The following is an 18,473-nucleotide window of genomic DNA, read 5'->3' on the forward strand; positions in this document are numbered from 1 at the left end:
CTTTAAGACACTAGCCTTATCTTAATAGAGCAGCAAGATGTCATTCCTAGTGCGACTGGAGTTCTACGCGTGATGCTCTGAGAGGCTGTGTCATGTAATGATTAAGAACCCACACTCAGGGACCAGGCTGCCAGGGCTTAAATCTGGGCTCCAGCACTTACTAGCAGCATGACCTGGGCAAGTCATTTAGACATTCGGTGCCTCCGTTTCCTCACCTGTAAAATCTCGTAGGGTTGTTATGAGGATTAAGAAAATTCTTCTATGTAAAATCTAACTGTGACTCACACAAAGGAAACACTATGATAATTTCTACATGATTCAAAAGAAGTAGGCTCATTTTTCCACAGTCACGGTTTAACAATTTTTATGGAAAACATTAACACATCTACAGGTCAGCTCTAAAAATAAAAAGTGAATAAGAATGCAGGCTAAAATATCAAGCATTCTTTGTGCAATAGAAATTATTAATGCTACATACAGTAAGAAGGATCTGTTTGAGAAGATCAAAGAAATGCTTCAACTCACTGGTGTGAGCTGAAGAAAGAATTTCATTTTAAACTCTTCTATTTCAGGGTTCTGTGAGTTTAGGTCAGACTTATAATCCTATTTGCACAGACTTGTTCTAATCTGAGTACACACGCGCACACACTCTCATTGATTTCGAGGCCACATGTTCATTCCACATTTCAGCCCACGATTTATGCAGTTGTAGGAATAAAGTACTATTCATTCAATGCAGAGGCACGCTGCCTCTGCATAAAAAGGTGGCTTGTTAATTCATTTCTCGAGTTTTAATACTTTCTTACAATTTCTACCAAAAATTCTGGAACATTTTTAGGTGTGTATGACTGCACTGTGGAAAAAAATGGTAACCCTTTCCTCAACCCCCAAAAGGCGTAACTCACCAACCTTTGGCATAAGACCTTTGAAAAGGTGAAATTAAAATAAAATCGTCCTTCAAGCAGGCAGTCTGATTTCTAAGGAGCTATGGGTTACAAATATGTTACTAAACAAGTTTACTAAGGGAAAATTTTCAAAGGTTCCTACTGTTTTTTAAGCTGATATATTTCCCCAAGGAAATTATCACAAATTTCCTATTATTTCTTCTCACAAAATATTCCATGGATAAGTCCTTAACAATATAAACCAGTTAAATGTGATCTACTAGATACAACTAAGTGAGGACTGAAATGTACCATCGTTGTAAGGAAAGAAAGTCATGTCTTTTGAAAATTAATACATACACTCAGAAGTCTCTGAGCACATTATACCAAAGGAATTAAATAATGGAGTTAAGAAGAACTCTCAGCTCACTCTAACACTTGCTTATTCATGTGTTTGTTTGCTTGCTTACTTGTTAAGTGATTGCGTGTATATTTGCAGACAGTGCTCATATGCAAACTAGCAACCATTCCTATGCATGGTTCCTCATTCCTCTAAGGGCAGAATTTAAGACCAATGGGTGGAAGCTGTAAAACACTTCCAGATTGAGCCATACAGATGCAGAATGGTCTGCCTTGTGAAGTAGTGAGTTTGCTGTCCCAGGAGTATTCAAACACAGACCGGACAACCTGGGATGCTGTAGAGAGGCTTCAAGGATCAGAGGGCTACTTAGTAGATATAGGTTCCTTTTAACTTAGAGAGCCTAGGACCTCACCAAGGCCAATTGAAAGGCTTTAATGCATTTCATTTTGATCTAACATTGTTTTTCTCCTGCACTTCCTGGCCCAGAAATAATCTGCCACAGAAGACATGGAGAACATGCTACAAATGCCACAAGAATGCCCTTCCCCCTCATTTATCCTCTGCTTTGACCACACAGAGAAGGGTGGTCCCATATGACCTTGTGCCTGGTGGATTCCTGGGCTCCACAGCAGTTAGAAGGAAGAGCTGAACGGGGTCCCATGAAGAAGTTCCCATCCTCCTTTACTGGGGAACTGTCACCTTTTTGTGAGAAAGCATCATTTTTCATTTCCCCAGCATCTTCAGCTCTCAGCAAGAGAAATCAGCTCACCAGCAGAAGTAGGGTGCTGATGTCACCTGCCATTCCATGTTCAGAGGGAGCGATCTCACACAAAGGGTGCCAGTGGAGCCCACCAGACTAGACATCTTTACAATCTTACTGATAGTGCCCATGCAATGTTTCAAGATCCCCAATCTATAATCACGACTCTCATCTGCCTGAGTTACAGAAAAGCAGAAAGCTCATTCCTTGAGAAATGCAAAGTCAAAATCACATTAAAAGCCATCACACTCCCTTCTTTACACTCAATGTCCCTGTTCCTAAATCAGAATGCTCAGAACCAACCAAGAGATCATGAAGACCAAGATAGAACAACACCTGGGGAATAGGACACATAGCTCCCTGGCTGGCTGAGGTGGGATTTGAAAATGCGGCCACTAACAGAATTTGCACACTGCAGGACTCCCAGTCAAGCTGCTAATAAAGAAATTGCTTATGCTAGGGGACTAAAAATGTTCTGTATTGTTAAACTGGTATTATGTCCATGCTGAGGTTGGAATTATGATGTTTAAGTGGCCTGCTATTCTGAATGGACTTTTTCCAATAAAGAAAAATGTACTTAAGGATAAGCAAAAAAGTATATAAGGTGAACCCACCGGAAGGAATAACTAGGCCATCGCTCTCAGCTGCCTGCTGTCTGTCGTTGCGTGCAGAGCTACAGGGGTTATGCCCACCTCCCAGGTGACAGCCACCCCTCCCAGGTCCATCCAGTGATGGAGTTGCCTGGCTCCTGGATAGGAGCGAAATGGTCCCTGAGCATCCCTCTGACTGTGTTCTTAGAGTAGAATGTCCTTTAATAAGTCCCTGGCATTTGTCAGTAACACTGAAATAGCTCTCTTGTGTTCCATCACTCTAATCATCTTGCAAACCAGACTCCAATGGCCACTGGCCAGAGCTGAAACCAGCGCTCCCTGCCCCAAGCTTGGGCAGAACGGAATGCGTACTCCTGCATTCTTCATGCCACGAGGACAGCTGGCAAACGCCCTGGGAGGAGAGGTGGGGAACTCCTTGAAGCATCAGAGAATGGAGAATTAACCTGGACACGGATCCCCACTGGAATTAGGGGGTGCGAGGCTCTGTGAAAGAAAAGGAATCATGAGCCTAAACAGCTGCTAAAGATGGCTGTTTCCTGACATATCATCTTACAACCTAAAACCTGAGAAACTTGTGACGCCACTTTTTCATAATGCAACTCCATTAGGCTCACTCAAACACAGCACCTCCAAACAACCAGCAATAAAAATAACCTCCTTGGCCAGCCGCAGTGGCTCATGCCTGTAATCCCAGCACTTTGGGAGACTGAGGCAGGCGGATCGCCTAAGGTCAGGAGTTCGAGGCCAGCCTGGCCAACATAATAAAACTGTGTCTCTACCAAAAATACAAAAATTAGGCAGGCTTGGTGGCCCATGCCTGTAATCCCAGCTTCTTGGGAGGCTAAGGCACCAGACTCCCTGGAACCCGGGAGGTGGAGGTTGCAGTGAGCCGACATTACACCACTGCATTCTAGCCTGGACGAGAGCGAGACTCCATCTCAAATAAATAAAGAAATATGGCTGTTTCCTGACACATCGTCTTACAAACTAACACCTGAGAAACTGATGCCACTTTCCCCTAATGCAACTCCATCTTGAACACAACACCTCCAAACAACCGCAATAAAAATAAGCTCCTGAAAGAGATCTGTGGATAGAAGATGGTTGCACAACCACTTGAAGGTACTTAATGCCACTAAACTGTACCCTTTAAAATAGTTGCACTATGTATATTTTACCACAATAAAAAATAATTCCATCTCAGGCTCTAATTCTTGATCAAGAAACAGCAGATACTTACTCGCCAGCATCCTCTATAATTGTATATTGAGAACTCTTTTAAACTGTTGCCATGGTTAATAATTTAGAAAATAAATTAAAATATTGAGTCAAATAATAACCAAGCTGTCAGGCCGTGCTGCAACTCTATCTTTGGCATTTCAATTATGTATGGCATTAGAGCTTTGATCTGCATAACGAGTTGATAGCACGCAGAAAACAAGACCATTTCTAAAAATGTGTCATTGGCCAAATGCTTTCTTACAATCAATTCTAAATCCTCCAAGTTAAGAGAATTAGGTAACGTAAGCTAAAGTTGCAATCTGAATCAATCTGGCTGTAATCAGTTCTCCCTTTTTTCTAGAAATTAGTGTGCTTAAAACGGCACGTTATCAAATAAACTAGCATAACGGTTGTGTTTCTCCTGCTGTCTTTGATGAACATTAACTAACAAGAAAAATCTGTCCTCAAAAACACTATTTTTAATTTCCCGACATGCAGAAGTTAAAGAGCTTCTTAACAGTATTTCTACAATAAAATACATCCAATTAAAATCAATCAATGTCTACTGTGGTTAACTTTATTTATCAGCTGCCATAAAATATGCACCAGGATCAGTCGCTGTGTTCAAGGACCATCTCTTGAAAACAAGAACATGAAATTCTGACTCACCGATAGTTGACCTTTCACTTGATATTGTCTTCCCTGATCCTGAAAGTAGAATAAAAAGCAGCCATATATGTGTCTTCGTGGGACTTTCACCCCATATCACCAGCACAGCACCTGGCACATAGTAGTGGCTCAATGAGTATGTGTTAAAAGAATAAACAGGAAAACAGCATCAAGGTTTATGAGTTAAAACAACATACAGAGAAGTGAGAAGTATCCACAGACACTTTAGGCAATAGATCAAGTTGCAGAAAAGTTACATATATGGATCTTTATAAATTACGTCATTTCAAAATCCATTCCCTTGCCATATGAATCACCCTCTGTATTACTTTGCATTGCTGCATCCTACAAAGGGCAGTTTAATTGTTGTTGTGGTTTTTTAGAATGCAAATAATTTTCTAATTTATCTATTTTGTAACTTTGATGATAATGGATATGTTGTTCTTGATTTGTTCTTTTTAAAAGTAGAACATGTCAATATCTCAAATTTATTTTGCAATACAAAGGGAATAAAATATAAATGGTGAAAAATGGAGTACTTATAATTTCAAAGGATTATACTACTAACTCATCCCTTTACCCTGTTATATTAGAAATGGTATAGTGCTGAAAGAGGATTTCTGAGGATTAATAACTAATTTGATAAAGAGTAGAACTTCTGGACAGAAGTGAGAAGAACAATCAGTATCAATGTAACAAAACATTGTTTTCTGTTTCTTTTGTTTTACATAGCAGTGCTTTATATGGAAGGTATCTCAGAAATATGAGTTAAATAAGAATAAAATCCCATCCCTATATTCCAAGTTCACATTTTATAAAGCACTCTTGTCAATTTGGAACTTGCTTCTTGTGGTATGTTCACATTGCAAGATCACAGCCAAGGCCCACACTCCACCAATTATTAATGTGGAATTCTATTTAAGCATAAAAGAGATTCCATTATTGCCTACTTCAAAAACCTATATTTTCTATTAGTAAGAATAAAACAATTCCCTATGCAGGATAACTACCAAATCAACACCATTGTCTCAAACTTTCTGAGTTAGGAGCCAGCAGCTGTGTGACATATGAAGTTTTATGCCAATATGGATTATCGCTCACCTCCTCCTCAACTGCTAAGACAGAATTTTAATCAGAGGGTAACAAAGGCAATGCACAATGCACTCTGTGTGCCGAGTGGTCTATGTCCTTCTGCTGCTAAAAGAATGCCCGTGCTAAATTATGCATGCTTTTCTGTTTGCCTGAAAGACGTCTACATGTGCACTGACCTTTCCCAAGGCAGACTAGCTAAGGTGAGAATTCTACATTTTGCTTCTGCTCATATGAGTTTTATTTGTTGTCATTAAGGCCCTTTTTTTTTCCGTATTGTACATGAAAGTAGCCAGAAGGGAACCTCTGCTGCCATCTCTGAATACTGAAAAGGAAGGAACAGCTTATCTCCAGCTTAGAATTCATGACCAAGCCCAGGAGTGCAAGCCCAAACCATAGAGGAGGCCAGAATGCACTCTAAGAAGTGTACCCAGCTGCTTCATGGCACACCAGGGAGCCAGGGCTATCTGTTCACCCCCCAACAATGAACGCTGAGGCTCCTCAATCAAGGGATGGAGAGGGACCAGGCTAGTGCCAGGCTCTGGGAATTATAACAGAACCTGAATGGCCACTCCCCATATCACTTCCATCTCAGAATCAAGGTATGTGAATCAGAGATAAAAAATTTCAAAGTATCAGCCTCCTGTACACAACCCGAAATCTACACCTTGTACCAAGTGTTAAACTGGATGAAGTTGGCCTAAAGCTGCTTCAATACTTTGAATCCTTACACAGCAAACTGCCACATAACTTAAGAGAATATTCTTGTAACAAAAAGCTGAGTCTCAGCCAATCACAGCAGCCAAGCTTCAGCCAATCACAGGCTGCCAATGAATCAGATCATAAGGTAAATGCCTCATGATATTGCACCCAAATAAGACAAATGCCCAGCCATGACTAATCAAGCTGTGCCTATACTTCCTTTCTCTGTCCATAAATATTGCCTGCGCACATTGCTGGGCTGAGCTCTCTGAACCTCTACTACTTCAAGGTGCTGCCTGGTTCATGAATTATTCTTTGCACAAATAAACTCTGCTAAATTTAACTTGTCTGAAGTTTTTCTTTTAACACAAGAAAGAGAAGAATTCTGAAGTACTCTTCTCTTCTTCTATTAGTGTTGACTCTTGGCTGAATGTCTGAGAGGTCACAGAAAAATCTGAGGAAGAAGAAAACACAGACTTCCATTGCCAGTAATATGGCAGACCGGATAGCTGAAGAAAACCTGTACAAAATACCTAAAGTTACTGAATGTCAAAACACGCACATAATATATACATATATGTGTATATGTATATATGTGTGTATGTATATTATAAATATACATATACATTATAAATGTATATCTGAATGCATGGTTGAGATGATGGGTAAATAAGGAAAACTGTCAGAGCCCTGAAATAACAGGAAAGCATGGATCCAAACAGATAAGAAAGATCAGGTTTGATCTTGCTAGCCAGGAAATCAATGGTAGTGAGCCACTTAGAAGGGACAAGGGGCAATGTCTAGGGCATATGCTGGGGCCAGAGTGCCAGAAGAGATCCCATGCACAGAACTGAGAACCCCCAAAATGCAGCAGCCTTAGGAGGTAAATTAGAAAAATATGATTCAAGAAAGCAAGTGGAGATGCTTGCCCATCTCAGCATTGGCTCTGGGTGAAAAATGAAAAAGAGGTGCCTCGAGAATGCCTAATATATATAAGGCCTCCTTCACACAGGTATAGGCTGAAATTGGCACTCTGGGGCCCCAAAATTTCCATACCAAAGATTTCATTTTGAAACACCTTGGAATGATAGTACTCCCAGATGCCTCCAAGAAATAAATATAAGTCCTCTCTGAACAAATACACTTTAAATATAGGCCTCAAAAAATTATCACATTAACATTCCCACAGATAACATTCCAATGACCAGAAGCTCAAATCAAAATACCACAAAATTCTCAGGGGGGAAAGCTGTCATGAGCAAGTAACAGAAAAAAAACCATGCTGCAAAATTACATGCACAAAAATTGCAGATACTGGAACTATCAAAGAAAAACTATAAAAATGTTTTATCTTTAAGTGTATGGCAAAAGACAAAGAGACTATGAAGAACTATCAGATAGACTTAAAAAAATAAAATTTTATGTATTGAAAGACAGAAGATCTGACCCTTATTTAACAACTTTACATGAAAAATTGTTAAATATAAAAATAGTTCCAATAACTTCAATGGAGAAAAATTATAATACATTCTATCTCCATGGAAGACATCCAGACAATCTTGACAGGTAGAATAATATGTCAATTGAACAATAAAAACAAATTCAAATCCTAAAAACAATTCGAAAGTGAACAAATATATAGCATAGAAAAAACACAAAGTACATAAAGGCTTTTTTCTTCTTTTTATACAATCAATTTTATCAATGTGTTTTATCAATTTTCAACATTTGGTAAGTTTATGGGTATTTCACATTCAAGCTGCATGTAAAAATAATATTGCAACACAGGAAAACACATTTAAGGCAAAAAAATGCTTCAAAACTTATGGAAATAGTGTGATCACAACAAACTAAAGAGATGTACAACAGCCATCTCTTCTTCTCTTTTGTTTGCAATGTGTGCACAGCAAATGTTTTAATTCATCCCAACACAAAGCAGAATTCAAATTTCCTTAGCAGGGGTCAGAAAACTATAGCCCGCTTGTTTTTATAAATAAAGTTTTATTAGAATATCATTCATTTACTTGTAGTCTATGGCTGCTTTTTTCCTATGACGACAGACTTGAGTAGTTGTAACTTACACTGAATGGCCCACAATAGCCTAAAATATTTATTTATTATCCAGCCCTTTACAGAAAAAGTTTCTATAGGATAGTCTCTCACAAACTGCTGACTATGTCTTTTCCTGAATTTCTAATGTCTAAATATCACTTCCTATAGGGTTTTATCTCATGTGCTTGGGACTGAGAAAGTCATTAGGTCCCAAAACCAAAAAAAAAAAAAAACCAGGAATCATCCAAAGAGTGGCATTACTTTTCAAAAAGCCATTAACTGAACAGTTCTTACGCACAGTATGTCTGTACGTTGATATTAGAAACCGAATAGATGGTCTACATATTGTATTGGACATGGTTAAAAAGAGAATTTGTAAAACGGAAAATAGAGCTGAAAAAATTACCCAGCGAACAGCACAGAGGGAGAAAAAAGAAAGAAATATGAACTAGATTTAAGGAACAGAGAGGAACTCTACAGCACATCTCACTAGAGTTCCAGAAGGAAACACCAGCAACACTGGGGAAAGAGGTTATTTTCAAAGAAATAATGGCTGAGAATTTTCCAAGATTGATGAAAGACAATTATCCTTGAGTTCAGGAAGCTCACAAAACTCTGAACAAGATTAAAAAAAAATCCTCACTCACCACATTAAAAATAAAAGCAGAAAGGAGAGAGTAGAGATAGGAAAAACAAAGATATTTAAAGCAGCCAGATAAAAAAGGCATGTTTCTATAAATATCAATTCAATTTAAAACTGACTTCTCAAAAGCCAGTTAAATACTATATTTTAAGTACTGAAAGTTAATAACTTCCAACCTAGAATTTTACACCTAATGAAACTATCTTTGAAAGCTTAGAATAAAATGAAGTTACTGTCAGATAAATAAAACTAGGAGAGTTTACTTCCAACAGGCCCTTACTAAAAGAACTTATAAATAATGTATTTCAGGAAGTATATATCTCCCAGAAAGAGTCTAAGAGGCAAGAAGAAACTGTGACTGGGAAAAAAAAATACATAAATGGGGTTAAACCCAAATGAATGCTCACCATTTAGTACAATAGCAATAATATCTAATTTGTCAATTTACAAGATAGATAAGGCAAAAATACTAAACAGGTGGGGATCACAGTTTTCTAATACTTTCTTTTAGGAAAAAGAAACATAAATATATTGATTAGTGGTTAATTGTGGACTTTGTTAAGTTACACACATACGGAAAAATTTCTAAGAGAACAACTGGAAAAACAGTAGAATGTGTAACTTCCAAACCAGTAGAAGAAAAAAATTGGAAAAAGAAAAAAAAAGCACTCAATTCAAAGGAAGGAAAAGAAGGAGAGAAAATGAAACATAAAAGAAGTAGAATAAATAAGGCACAAAAGTAGCAGTAATCACAATAAATGTAAATGCACTAAGGCTCTAACTTAAAGACTGAGATCATCACATAGATAGTTCTAAATCTAGCTAAATGCTATTTTCACTTCAAAATAAAAGGATACACAAAATATTATGATTCTACTTATATGAGGTACTTAGAGTGGTCAAAATCATAAAGATAGAAAGTAGAATGCCAGGCACTAGGAGATGAATAAACACACAGTTAATTGTTTAATGGATACAGAGTTTCAGTTTGACAATATTAAAAGAGTTCTGGAGATGGGCAGTGGTGATAGTTGCATAACATGAATGTATTTATTACCAATGAACTGTACACTTAAAAATGGTTAAGATGGTAAATTTTGTTATGTGTATTTTGCAACAATAAAAAATGAAGTAGCCAGGCGCCATGGTTTGCACCTGTAATTCTCAGCTACTCAAGAGGCTGAGGCAAGAGGATCACTTGAGCCCAAGAATTCGAGGCTGCAGTGAGCTATGATCACACTACTGTACTCCTGAGTGACAGAGCAGGATCTCATCTCCATAAAGAAAAACGTATTTTTCCTAATGGGGAAATAAGAAAGCAAGACATAGAGTGGAATATTATTCTGCTTTAAAAAGAAAGAAAATTCTGACACATGCTACAACATGGATGAACCTTGAAGACATTACAGTAAGTGAAATAAACCAGTCACAAAAGGACAAATCACCATATGATTCCATGTATATGAAGTTCTTAAATTGGTCAAATTTATAGAGACAGAAGGTAGAATGGTGGTTGTCAGGGGCTGGAGGATGAAGGAATGAGGAATTATAGTTAAATAGGTATGAGTTTCAGTTTGGAGAGATGAAAAAAGTTCAGGAGATGAATATTCGTGATGGTTGCATAACAACGTGAATGCACTTAATGCCACTGAAATGTTCACCTAAAAATGGTAAAAATAATGAATTTTATACTATGTATATTTTACCATGATAAAAAAATTTTAAGACACAAATACACAAAATAAAAAGATAAGGAAGTTTTAAAGTTAAGGGCTGGCCACGCATCACTAAAAGCAGAACCATAAGACACTGTGCAGCGATAGGAGCAAAAATAATTATTCATATAAACTATGAATTATTTTTGTCTGAAAAAAATGAACCTCCATTTAATTAAACCTCTAGATATAAGTAACGTTGATAGAAAATATAGAAGACACAAAACAAGTAAATGACAATACCAGGAAGGGGACTTTCAATTAAAAGAGACTTCAGAGACTAAACAATCAAATGCAATGTGAGGCCCTCCTATACAATATTAATCAAACAAAAAGAGATACTTTTTGAGATAAGGATAATTTAAACATGGTCTGGGTATTCAGTAATTTTTAAAGAATGATAATTTTTAGGTATGAAAACAGCATGGTGGTTATGTACAATAAAGACCTTATCAAGTTGAAATATATGTGATATTTAGGGGGTATGCTTCTATCATGCTACTCAAGGAAAAATCTAGTAGGCCCTGTCATTTTCTGGCCACTTGTAGGTAACAGAAAGTCCTAAAGTTACTTTAAGTCACAAAAAATAATTGTGATTCAGAAAATAGAACGTTCAAGTCAATGTATGACATTGACTCTAAAGAAGATCAAACAAACAGTAAGACTTCCTGCTGCATCCCCAGCTAGGATCTGTACAGCTAGCCTGTAGGCTTCTTCTCTCTTTTCTACCCACCTTTTAGCTGCTGTTACTCTTCTCTCTGGGTTTGAAACATATGAAGAAGAAAGACCACATGACTGCCACTGCCATGAAAATGCTGGCTGCCTCACTATATCCCCTTCCTCTTCACAAAAAGAATCACAGCAATAAGTTTATATTTCCTGGCCTCTCTTAGAGCTAGGCATGACCACACAAGTGAACCCTGGCTAATAAGCAAAAATGTTAGGTGGGGCATCCCAAAAGTCTCCTTAAATAGGAGGGGGCAGACCGTTCCTCTGCCCTTCCTTTCCTTCTATGCCTGCAACCTGATGTGATGGCTGGAGCTTTAGCAGCTCTCTTGCGCCATGAGCACGAGGAATCGATTCCTAGGATGTGGGAGCAGTGAAGTAGAAGACTTGTTCCTAATAACTGTGTGGAACCACCACCCCATTCCCAAATTGCCTACTTCTTGACTTATTCTATGTAAGAAAGAAGTAAACTCCTATTTTGTGTTACCATTGTTCTTTCATTTATATGCAGGGAAACTTAATCCTCACTAGTGCAAATGGCTTCACATCCTGTAGACCAGCAGATACTCAAACCAATGTTCTCTCTTTCTTATGGGTACTTTTGTAGGTTTTCCAGGGGTTCCCTGCTGGGCCCCTTTAACCAAAATCCCTGTGATGTGGATGATGCATTTAAGTCTTCTGTTTGTACTGCCCCCAACCCTACCCCTGCAGCCCCTAAAATTCACTCCACAAGCTCTCTGCTGCCTGTGCCTCCTGGGCAGAGGCCAAATTGTTCCAGGCTGGCTCTCCATCCCACCTGGGCCACATCTGGTCCACAGGAAGCACACACAAATCTCTCCAACACGCTTGGCAGCGGGGAGGCCCTATCCCAGCTGCTCCCCTTCACTCTGCCACCAAAGTGTCTCACCCGAGTCACATGACAGCCTGCCACACTCCAAGTCCCAAGGGACACAGAGCCTGCTGTCCAGGCAGCCTCAAAGCAGCTGCCCTCTCTAGGCTTGGGGTGGGGGCAGCACCCCCGCAACCCTTCCTCCAGGACGAAAGGACAGTGTCGGGCGCACAGCAGAGGCTTCTTCAAATAAATCCCCTCACACATCCAGTACCAGTGTTTTACCGTACCTTCAGAGTGAGGAGGATTTTCAAGAGCTTGAGACTGGTGTTTGGATATTTCATTTGAAAAACTCCACTGGGGTCTTTCTTGCAACTTATTTTAGTAATTGCTATATAATATATCTTGAAGGGTTAGTCAAATTTTCCCATTCAACAGCCTGTTGAACTGGAACAAAAACAAATTATTTGTGGATGCACATTTCTGGTAAAGCTTGAAAGAAAAGGAAGGAAACAGTTAACAATATTTGGAAAAGCAGTTACCCCTGGGGTGAGGGAGTGGGAGGTAGGAAGGAAATATGACCAGGAAGCACACGTGAAGGGTTTCAAAGGAATGTTCTAGATGCTTATGGATAGTTATTTGCTTTATTATCATAAGTTAAAATGGATGCACATGTTACATACCCACATATGTACTCACAATTTATAAATTTAAAACTAAGCAAAAGAAGAGACACAAGATAATATCTAAACTCCATAGCAAAGCAACTTGGAAATAAGATCACACTCTGAGAATGAGGTCATGAACTCAACAAAATGGAGGAAGCAAGTCAAAAACTGACTTTTGTGCGTAGGTTGAAGGATTTCCTCCAAGACTGGGGTGTTGTTCTTAGACAATTCTACAGTGGCAGTCCAGTGGCACAGACAATGCCCATAACCTATCTAATCTACTTTAATCATCTGCATGGATAGATCAGAGAAAACCATCACAGAGTTGGTCACTGGTACTCCAGAGCTCCCTATAGTAGGAAAAGTCTGCAAGCCCTCAGAGGTGAAAAGGGAGTCTTAGCCGGGCACAGTGGCTTATGCCTGTAATTCCAGCACTTTGGCAGGCTGAGGCGGGTGGATCACGAGGTCAGGAGTTTGAGACCAGCCCGGCCAAGATGGTGAAACCCCGTCTCTACTAAAAATACAAAAATTAGCCGGGCGTGGTGGCACACACCTGTAATCCCAGCTACTCTGGAGGCTGAGTCAGAAGAATCGCTTGAAGCCGGGAAGCGGAGGGTGCAGTGAGCCGAGATTGCACCACTGAATTCCAGCCTGGGCGAAAGAGTGAGACTCCATCAAAAAAAAAAAAAAAAAAAAAAAAAGGGAGTCTTAGCCAAAAGAGTCAGGGAGCTGATCCTGCTGGCAGTCTACTCGGCTAGACCAAGGCTCCATGAACTATAGGGACATTTTATAAAGGCTTCTGAATTCTTTTCACATTACTTTAGTAATTGCCAAAGCAACTTTCTAATTATGATCTGGCTTCTTACTTAAGGAACTTGTCTACAGGAAAAGAAACTGCTGATCATATGGATTTTATTCTTGTTATTAAGGTAATGCTAGCTTTATTATAATTAATAATGATGAGAGCTAATATTTCTGGTGTGCTTATCCCATTTGATCCTCACAATAATCTTAATCCTATCAACAGGCAGCATAGGAAAGTGATAAAAAGCAACAGACTGCCAAGATTCAAATCCCTGCTCAACCCTGAACAGCTGCATAACCTTGAGCAAGACATTAAGCCCCTTTGGGCCTCAGTTTCCTCACTATAAAGAGAGGATAATGGTAGTGCCTGCCTCATAGGGTTTTCTCCTAAAGCAACTGGCATACACTAGGCAAAATATAAATGTTATAATGCCCATTTTACAGACAAAACAACTGAGACAGCGCTTGGCACACAGTGAGCACAATATAAATGTTTGCTGTCATTCCCATTTTATAGACAAAACAACTGAGGCTCAAAGTGGTAAAGTAACTTGCCAAAATTCCACAGCTAGTAAATGGCAGCTGGTCTAACCCAGACATCTTAGACTTCAGACCCAATGTGCCAAACCACAGTGCCGTATAAACTGAATATTCAAGTTGCCATGACAGTTACCTACAAAGGTAAATTAACCTGTTTATCTCTTGGGTCCTTTTCAACTGTGGGGCCTCTCTTGGCTAGGTGATTTACTTAAGACCTGATCACTGCCCTTGCAGGCTGAATATGCAAGATGCCAGGCCTCTGAAACAGAACACCCAACTCCTCCACTGAGACCTGGTCTGGCCCAGCTGCAGCCAATGCATCCCCCACGACAGCTGTTTGCTGCCCTCTCTGACTAGCTACTGAACTCTGAAATTCTCAAAGGCTGCCCTGGGAATTTTCATCATTGAGATTTCAGCTTCTAACAATATGCCAATGAAAAAATATCACCCTAGACAGATTCAGATGATCCCAACCCTGTCTTCAGCAGGCCGTAGGCAACCATCCTTCCTTCAACATCTTTCTAACCTACAGGCCAAAATACATTATATCTGTGAAGGGTCTGGAAACTGAGAAATGGTCCAAATGTCATCGTCTGTCAGGGGCCTCCACTGTACTGTAGAAAATGCACAGGGAATGAGCCTAGCTCCTGTTCCACTTCTGCCACTGGCAACCACGCGAACTCTGAGAAGCCTCTTTGCCTCTCTGAGCTTTGGCTTCTCCTTCTGTGGTGCAGAAACACTGGACTAGATGATCTATACATTCCCTTCCCTTGTTTGATCTTTATTTCCATGTTTTCATTCAGAGCCAGATCTCATTTCGATTTGACCACATTCAAAAACAACTCACAATAAACTCTCACTTTAGGGAGATACACACACGCTGATTTCCATAATGCATAAATGGAAAGGAACGCTGTTGCTATTTGCAATTGTGAAGGGATAAAGCCACTTTCAAAACCCCAACATGAGCTGCTGGAACCACTGAGAGGGAAAAATCTATTAGTCCGATAACCATACATTACATGAAACGTATGGAGTGGAAGCTTTTATTCCTGAGAGTACGCAGCAATAAACTGGTCCTATTCCTAATTTGGTTCATGACAGTCAGCCCAGATTACATGTGTATGTGTATGCCTGAGTGTGTGTGCACAAATGAGAAAGTACTATGAACATCTCAAGAAAGGACCATATTCATTATGATGATCATCTCAAAATGATATCAGATAACTTATCAAAGATACTAGAGTGATTCATAATCTTACTTTTGGCCCTATACAGACAAAATACTTGCAGCTAAATCAGCGATGCGAGTATACTTTTGAATTAGACTGCACAGAACAGATAAGTTGAGAAAGTAAGTAAGGGTCCACCACATGGACTTTCAGTGATGGTGGTTTGATATCTAAAAATACTCTTTTCATCATCAGCATGTATAAAATGTAACTACTTATTGATTGCTTTTTTCTTCTTCCCAACATCATTGTAATTTATATTTTTATGATTTAAAGCAACTTTAAGATGGCTCCATTGAATAAAATTAATGCCATCAAGTAACTATTCTATATATCTTTTCAGAAGTCTGATTCATAAAAAATGCAAACTATAGATGATAAATTTCTCCACACATTTTTTAGAGGTTTCATAATCTTCGTAGCATAATTTCTCTTAATGGCCCAATAGTACTGAATCCTTCATCAAATTTTTATGCAATATATTTGGTACACTGGCACTCTAATAAGAAAGGAAAAAAAAAAAGACAAAAGATCCAGAAAGCTGAGGTATGTTATGACCAGACTATTATTCTGAATGGTAATGCCAGGCTTGCCCTGAATACTTTGCCTAATTAGACTTCACACGAGAAAAAAAATGCTTTAATATTTAACAAGTATAACGGTGCAATCAATGTGCACAAATCAGGCTCGATAAGGAGTATTGCTTATTAAAAAGAAAGACAGATGGCTACGGGAAAGGTATAATCATTAAAAGTAAGACCTCACAGACTCCAACTGTGAACACCAGCCACGTTCTTTAAAATTGCCACTTCAACCACAGAAGCTCAATGCATTATTTAGTCCTGTCCTCATGTTCAGCGGACCACAGATACACCCACGTCATAGATTGAATAAAACAACTTGGTTCAAATAGATGGTCTTTGCTGTTTCTCAAAAACCATATTTTCTTAACCACTTTTGCTGATGTCAGAATCCGAGAGAGTCCAGATGTCCAACACGTCCCTTATAATCGTTTCAGCTAGGTAATTAGTCCTCCTTTTTATTACCTTCAAGAACACGTAACGTGTTGGAAGCCTTCCTGCCCCTATTAAATCCAGCCAGCCTGCCACAGGAGTATGAATATATAATTTATTTATAGGTAACTTTTAAGAAAACACATAGTTTGTGGGAATATAGTTGAAAACAGGCATGCTTATAAACTGAAAATTATAATAGAAGAGATTTCTAAAGGTGAGTTTTCCGTTTGGTTTCTCCAAGGTCAGATTTACACTCAAATACGGGGATCCTTGAATGTGATTTGTCTATTCACAAACACAGTTTTTACTAACCATGTTGACTATTAAATTGCTACATTTACTCTTTCCACACACCTTTATCAAGAACCTTCTGTGCCTACACACTGTACTATACTTGCCACACTTTTGGGAAGACATTATAAAATTGTGTAAACTATGGTCCCTATACTCCAGGAGTCTATAATTTGGTCCAAATACAATGTAAACACAGCTAAAACATCCACTGCCACGTCACGTATTACTCTTGGTACCCATAAAGGTACCATAGCAATCTTGGGAGTAAAAGCTTTAGAGACAGACAGACATTTGTTCCAATGATGGTTCAGCCTGTCATAGTCGTCTGACCCAAAGTATTCCATCGATGTGAATCTCAGTTCTTCAAGTATTTTTGTATGTGTTGAAAAAATAAATTCTACAAATAAAATACTTCAAATAGGGTTTAGCACATAGTAAAACTTCCTAATCTGCTGCCATTTCCAGATTACCAGAAGAAAAACGAGCCTTAATTTAACTGAAAAACCAACTATTCACCCCTTGACTTAGATACAATGATACCCATATCCACATCTTATCTCTCTTTGGGTACATACAATCCCACTTTTGATACATAATAATTGTACATACTTATGGGGTACATTTGGTTTTTGATACATGCTCACAATGTGTAAATGATCAAATCAAGGCATACAATCCAATTTTTTACTTGTGCCCCTAAAGAAACTCCTCAGAACTAATCTTACCAAGTGTTTACAGGAAGATCATAGATTTGAAGTACACAGAAAAAAGGATTTCAAACTTTAATTCACTAGCTGGATGTGTACAGATGAAGCTAAGGTCATTTAGAGTCCATTTGATTCATGAAGCTTTTTGCCACCATTTCCATTTCTGACGTTGTAAAATAAACAGGAAATAAAAATACATCCCTGTGCCTTGAAGTACACAGTGAGGGCTCACCATCCCCAGGGAATATCTGTGACTGAAATGCCAGGGGGTCATGTCCAGGTCCTGCTGCTCATAGCACAGAAAGCCGATCTCAGAGAAAACACGTATTACAAGGGAAGAAGGTTTTAATCAGATGGCATCTCCCTGACCCACTAAAATTAGGGGTTTATATAGCAGGGAAGGAATATAAGTACACATCGGAAAACAGGAATTAGGGAGGGGTAAGGAAGGGGAGTTGGCCAACAGGAAGCAGGTGGTCACTTAGGCAATTACGATGGATGAATGGTCTGGGGTTTGCTCAGACTTGGTGATCTGGTTAAGTTTCAGCTCCTTGATAATATCTGGGAGACCTGAGGGTTGGTTTTCTGAGAAAGGAACTCAGATAACACAAACGTAAGTTTCTTAAGTTTTCTATGTTTATTCAAAAGAAGCAATAAACATCAGTTCTATGGGAAAATTGGACCAGTTTCAGATGCTCCATGGGTCAGTAAGCCCTAGCGTAGTAATATATTCCTTTCCTTGTATTTCAGTCTCCTGTGAGCTCCTGGGGTCAGAATCCACCGTCTGTTCATCTATGTAACTCCAGCATCAAGCACAATGCCAGGCATACAGTAGAAGTCCAAAACTAGATTCTGAACAACTTGAGAGTAGGCATCTTGGTAGTTCATTATTATAAGGGGCACCTAAAACTATCTGCCTATTGGCTGTGGTACCTAATGATGTTGCAGAG

The 18,473-nt window shown here is 39.0% G+C and overlaps 1 protein-coding gene across 14 annotated transcripts in view; it reads right to left on the minus strand.

Annotated features, from left to right (window-relative positions):
* The window catches only part of CSGALNACT1 (chondroitin sulfate N-acetylgalactosaminyltransferase 1), a 353,523-nt gene that overhangs the window by 323,516 nt on the left and 11,534 nt on the right, over nucleotides 1-18,473 (minus strand). For 4 of the 14 annotated variants that reach the window (XM_009454906.5, XM_009454905.5, XM_054656577.2 and 1 more), the window contains exon 2: nucleotides 4,507-4,617. The exons of the other annotated variants lie outside the window; for them this stretch is intronic. The gene's annotated coding sequence lies outside the window, so the exon portion shown is untranslated. The remainder of the gene's footprint in view (nucleotides 1-4,506; nucleotides 4,618-18,473) is intronic. 14 annotated transcript variants of the gene reach the window in all.

This window comes from Pan troglodytes, chromosome 7, assembly GCF_028858775.2.
Source record: "Pan troglodytes isolate AG18354 chromosome 7, NHGRI_mPanTro3-v2.0_pri, whole genome shotgun sequence".
In the NCBI taxonomy this organism is placed as follows: domain Eukaryota; kingdom Metazoa; phylum Chordata; class Mammalia; order Primates; family Hominidae; genus Pan; species Pan troglodytes.